General features: G+C 51.8%; 1 protein-coding gene and 1 long non-coding RNA gene across 3 annotated transcripts in view; both read right to left on the bottom strand.

Moving 5' to 3' along the window:
* Positions 1-6,137, bottom strand: part of MINDY2 (MINDY lysine 48 deubiquitinase 2) — a 689,230-nt gene that overhangs the window by 652,427 nt on the left and 30,666 nt on the right. The gene's annotated exons all lie outside the window — the stretch shown is intronic.
* On the bottom strand, positions 371-5,358 carry LOC121932609. Its single transcript, XR_006104385.1, has 2 exons — positions 4,449-5,358; positions 371-4,115 (listed from the first exon to the last, which is right to left on the bottom strand). It is a non-coding gene; the product is annotated as an uncharacterized LOC121932609 (long non-coding RNA).

Raw genomic sequence — 6,137 nt, 5'->3', positions numbered from 1 at the left:
GGACTGATGGATTTCAACTCCCAGCATCCCTCACTATGCTGGGAATTGTAGGCCCACTGCATTTAGAGCAGTGCTTCCCAAGCTTTGGTCCTTCAGAAGGTTTAGACTTTAGCTCCCAGAATTCCTGACTCTCAGCCATGATGGCTGGGGCTTCTGGTAGTTGGGAGTCCAAAACACCCTGAAGGATCAAAATTTGGGAATCGTTTAGATGGTTTCCATGATTCCCCCAACCTTTGTGGAGTATTAACCTTTTTGAAAACATAAAAATAATGATGTGGTTGTGAAACAGCAGAATGCCTATTGGGGCAGGGTCCCAGCCCAGCGACCTCCACCTCCACAGTCTGCCAAAATACATGGAAGCTGGATACACTGAAGTTGAAACAATATTTATTACAGGAGATAGTTACTCAGGACTGTTAAAAATTATAAATACATCATATATAAAATTAGACAGAAAACAAATGGGAATGGAAACAGTTGTAAGCTCAAACCACTGCAGTTACATTGACAAGATCTAACAAAGAAAACCAGTTGCCGATCGCAGTGTCGATCCATGCAGTTTGCTTGTTGAGTAAAGCCTAGCTTGGGGCCAGCCTAGGGTTTGAAATCTGGAAAGGAGATGGGCAGAAGAAGGCGACCCAGGAGGGCCCCTTCGCACAGACCGGGCTCTGGGGGGTCTTGAAACTACCGCCTGTGTGAACGCAAGGCTGGCCCTTATGGGTTGTTCCCCATTGGGGAGAGAGGAATGGCCCCAAGGCTGGACTTCTGACCCATTGGGAGGCAGGCAGAACCAAGGCAAGACAGCCATTGCGGGAAAGACACCCAGGGAAGTAAGTTCTAACAGCTACAGGATGCGATTCAGGACTAACAACTAAAACAACAAGCATGATTTTATTTTTAAACAATACTTTTAACATATGCAAGTGCTTTTCCTTTATAAAATTATAAAAATATTTGGCAGTGCTCAAGTGGCGATGTATGTGCCGGCTGCTACCCCACCAGGGCAAAAAACAGACCGAAAATAGCCCAAAAAAACCCACAGGAAAACTGCAAGAGAGACCCTTGCCGATGCTCTATTCCTCTGCATTCTGCACTATGAAACTTCGACAAGCAAAGAAAGGCTTGGCATCTCTTGTCCCCCTTGATGACTTCCTAGAGAAGCTACCACTTGGGTTTCAGGGATTGTTCTCAAGCAGTCACAAGAAAGAGCTAGGAATGAGCAGAAACAAAGTGCCCAGCAAGAGCATGTCTGTCTTGTAGCTCCTCCAAAGCTCAGAGGAGCTCCTTGCTCAGCAGGAATGGCTGGTGGGCCCTCAGGATGGGAGCCCTGAGGAAGGAGAGGTAGACTACTTCCTGCCCTCCCAAGCCAGAGTCTCTCATCTGGGCCAAAGCCCCCCCACTGCCCTTCCTTTCACAGAAGAGGCTCTGTGGCTGGAGAAAGCAGGGACACACACCACTCCCCTGGCCATCCAAAGCTACCAAGGGGATGCTACTACAGGTCTTTCACAGCCAATGTATTAAAAGGAAGGAAAAGGTCTGAGCTATGGCAGTTGAGTATTGGATTGTCAGCCTCAAAGCCTGCTTCTTCCTTAACAACTTTTTAGACAGAGAAGTCCCTCCTGTGCCTGAGAAATGCTCAGGTTGTAGCCTGCCCCACATGGGAGGACCCCAGCCATGTGCTGCTACAGCCTTACAAAGCCACCCACCCGAAACACAGAGGCATTTCCCCCCTTGTGAAACGGACAGAATCCAGAGGAAGCTGAGCCAAGCCAGCCTCCCTTTTTCTCCTTAAGCAAACCATCGACCAGTGTGACTTGAAACAGTGAACAGGACGGGTGCGCGTGCATGTCCTGCATCTTCCAAGTTTTAGCACATAGAAGAAAAGAAAAAGATACTGGAAATGGTACAAACTTACACTTAATGTAAACAAACACCTTAGTGATTTTTTTTTCCTTTTTGCAAAAAGGAAAAAAGAAGCGCCTGGATAAAAGGTCAGTGATAGCTTCTTTGTTAAGGGTAACAATAATAGTAATAATAATAATAACAAGATGGCACTATTGTCTAAAGTCAGTAAGGGTCATATGCATATGTGAAACAAGATACTTTGGAGACGTGCAAGAGATACTCCTTACATATTTAAATTTTAACATGATACAAGCTAAATTCAGTTCTGAATGAAGCCATCATGTTTGTTAACACACGCTGGGCAGAACAGTTTGCATTTCAGGCTAAGGCAAGTCTTTCAGTCTCGAAAAAGGAACAAGTACGTGAACGCATTCACACACACAAACACACCCACCAGCCGCAGGTATAAACCACGGAACGCTTTGCAGGGAAATCACCAGCTAAGGATCCACTTTGAGGCACCTTCCGACATAAAGGTTTCAGAAACTGCAAGAGTTAGAAAAGGATTGAGGAACTGCTCCAAGTACTACCCTCTTAGAAAAGGAGAGCAGCCCTTCCCTTCCCCAGAGTTGAACCCTCAAGTTTTATAGGACTCCTCCATCACCCGGCTCCCCCAGAGCAAGATTATCACACTGACTTTTGAGTAATTTGCCATGGGAAGGGCAGGGTGAGGTTGGTCTGTAATGCACAGGTCCAGGCTTTACGAAATACAGCACACATTTTTGTCTGAAGCATCTACAAATCTGATATATAAAGTTATCAAAAGGATGAAGGCCCAAGTCCCTCTCGAGAGGAAAGCCTGGGAGTTCTAACGCCCCCATCCCGGTTAACAGTAAAATTCAACAAATACTCCGTCGTCGGAAGCCTATAAATATGATATGTAGCATGTTTTGTTTGTATCATCTACTTAGAAAATCTGGTTACCCAAAAATCTACCAGTCTTTACAGCCATGTGTCTTTCCCCAAAAATACCAGCCCCACCCCACCCCAAAATTTAAATACACAAGTGAGTTGAGTACACCAAGGGGCACACTGGCAGAGACAATTTGGGTCACGCATGAGAAGCGGACAATGAGTGGTCCAAGGGATGTTGCTAGATTAGAGCATCCCAACAATGCCACCCCATCATCGCCTCCACCATCTCCCAAGAATGGGGCTGATGGGGGCATCAATCCAGCAAGACCTGCAGGGCCACCCGATGCTCACCCTGGGGAACCAGGGGGCAACTTCCACACTCTGCCCAAGGTGTGCTTTGCAGCTGCATTGGCAAGGGGCGGAGTACCTACCTACAGTACACTTGATAAGGCATACAAGCAAAGACGCCTGCATTTAACTTGTCTAAAGTCCTTTGGGGCAGGGGGGACGGAGAAGGCAAGCCTCCAACAAGTTGAATTCCACAGCTTATGACGCATCCGCTTTCCCTTCCGGTCCCTTCCCCTGGGCAGAGTGGTCAAATAAATAACAGCACAGCTCTGGCCTTTCTCTCCATGGTGTGTCCACGAGAGGCCAGGACAAACGTTTGCAAGCCTGCTCCTGGCAGAATCACTGCCATTTTCTCTTGCTTCGCTTCAACAGTTTCTTTTCACAACACCCAATTCTTAGCCACGTGGACCAGTATTTTGCCCAGAATATGGACTGACGTTGGTCAAAGACTGTTCAGGAGGCACCAACCTACAGCCCAGGAGGACTGTTGTGGGATAGGGGTAGCCCCCAAAGGTTGCCTCCATGACACAAAGGCTTCTCTTATGGCAACCAAGATAGGCTGGGACACAAGAGCCCAGTGTGACGGCCAGTTGGTGACTTCCACCATAGAGACCATGATTCCTTCCTTTCCTCAGGTGCACCACCTCCAGCAGTGTGCCCGCCACCGGTGAAAGGAGCCCACTTTTTCTCACCAGGCTTCAGAAGCACAGGTGGCCACACCAAAAACTCTCCAGAAGTGCGCTTGTGCATCTCCAACAGTCTTAGGGGGAGGGTGGCTGCCATCCTTTGTGGGTCTATGAGGCACAGGTGGCATGGGGGGAACAGGGTGGTCATACGATTCCTTGCTCATGTGCCAAGGAGATGTGCTTGGGTCCAGGAAGAGCCCCCTCCTGCTCCCGCTATAGGATGGCACAGCTGTTCTTCTCTTTCTCCCGCGGCTCCTTCCGTTTCCGTTCACTGCCCGCTGAAGGTTTCCCCATCGAAGGAGAGGCAGGGCCCGGTGGCTGCTGTCAAGAGGGACAAGGAACAAGAACAACACTGGCTTAGCCTCCTTCGCCCTCCACTGCACCTCCAAGGCCAGCAGAAGTCCTGCCCCCCTCCAAAGGTTGATTATACAAAAGAAGGCCCGCTTGGTCCATCTTGACTCAGTCCAGTCTGCACAAAATGGCAACAGGGATGGTCTTTCCCAGCCATAACTGGAGACCCCAAGGAATGGACATGGCACCACCTGAAGGCAAAGCAGGGCCTCTGCCACTGAGCTATAGGGTGAACTTGCATCTAGGCAAATATGTATGGTTTCTGGCAGGGTCCAAGGGCTGCCCAGAACCAAAAGTGTTTACCTGGACCTGACTGGCAGTGGTGGTGGCAGCGGCGGCGGCAGCAGCAACTTGCTCTTGCTCCTGATAGTACTGAGAAGCCCGCCTGTCCTCTTCTTCCTGAAGTTTCTTGGCAAGCTCAAGATCACCGATTCCTTCTGGCAGCTGCTCCCAGTTGATGTCTTGGCTTTGTTGCTCTTGTTGCAAGGACAAGGCCATCAGGTAATCCTAGGAGGCAAACCCATCACTGAATCCTCCTTTCTGCAGTTAAGACGCAACTTGTAGGATAGGGACATTGGCTCTTACCTGTGATATGTCCGTTTCCAGCAGATAAGATCCCCACATCCTGTAGTTTGGGATTTACCAAAGCCTATCTAAACAGGGTGGGCAGTGCTGGCCCTTCAGACATAGGTTTGAGCACGCACTGCAAGACCCTGCTGTCAACAGCAGCCTCAGCCAAGCCGTCAAGCTAGTGATGCCTAACAAGTGTGTATGGTGGCTTGTAAGTGGCCACCCTGATGGTCTTTGCTATAGGACCTATGATGGCTAGAGGTGCTCATGCACCTGTAGTCTTTGTCATGGGTGACTTGGTTTCTGGTGGTAACTTCTCAAGGATTTATGGCAGTAGTAATGTCGGGCCTGGCCCAGCTACTAGGCATGGAGACTGATGCCTTCTTGCTCATCCAACAGGGCTAAAAGGAAACAAAATGAGGTGTCAGAGGAACGAAAGCTGTTTCTCCCCTATGGGTGGGAGGCTCTCCAGCATGGTGTATGTTTTAAATTCTTTGTAATGTCTGGGACAGAGGTCGACAACCTCTGGCCCGCGGGCCGCACCTGGCCCCCGGAGGCCTTCATTGCGGCCCCTGGGGGCAGTTGCCGCCGCCGCCGCTCGAAAAAATAACGGCGCCCATAACGGCAAAAAGCCACGCTGGGCGCCGCCATTTTTCACCCAAAATGGCGGCGCCCAGAGGCGAAGTCTCGCGCTACCTCAAACAAGGTCGTGCGAGACTTCAGCCTCCAGGAGGCCCGATGCCGTCGCTGGTGCCCTCAAAGAGGGCTCTGACGGCCGCATCAGGCCTCTGGAAGGCCCACTGAAGCCGTCGGAGCCCTGTTCGAAGGCCCCGGTGACGGCATCGAGCCTCCTGGAGGCCCGATGCCGTCGCTGGCGCCCTCAAAGAGGGCTCCGACGGCCACATCGGGCCTCTGGAAGGCCCGCTGAAGCCATCGGAGCCCTCTTCAAGGGCCCCGGCGGCAGCAGCGGGCCTCCTGGAGGCCCGATGCTGTCGGTGGCTCCCTCTAACAGGGTTCCAGCGGCGGCAGCGGGCCTCCAGGAGGCCCGGTGCCGTCACTGGGGTCCTCCAAGAGGCTTTTTTGCCGGCCTCTGACAGGGCCTGGGGCCCCGTCAGGGGCCTGCAAAGATGGGGAGGCCTGGCCCCTGGAGGGTGAAACTCCACCCCTGGCACGTGGCCCTGCCCCGAGGGTGGAAGCTCCACCCCCGGCATGCGGCCCCGCCCCTGGAGGGTGGAAGCTCCACCCCCGGCTTCAGCCCCCCAGTCGCCTGAGGGACAGCAACCCGGCCCCCAGCCCAAAAAGGTTGCCTACCCCTGGTCTGGGAGAACGAAGGAGAAGGCTGGGGGGGATATGATTTTGACCACTGAGGAGGTTAGAGCTCACCCTAAGGGTGGAGTCTAGGTCTGGCCGAATTGCCATGGA

This window comes from Sceloporus undulatus, chromosome 6, assembly GCF_019175285.1.
Source record: "Sceloporus undulatus isolate JIND9_A2432 ecotype Alabama chromosome 6, SceUnd_v1.1, whole genome shotgun sequence".
NCBI classification, from domain to species: Eukaryota; Metazoa; Chordata; class Lepidosauria; order Squamata; family Phrynosomatidae; genus Sceloporus; species Sceloporus undulatus.
Note: the sequence above shows the minus strand (reverse complement) of the source record. Positions and strands in the feature narration are given on the sequence as shown.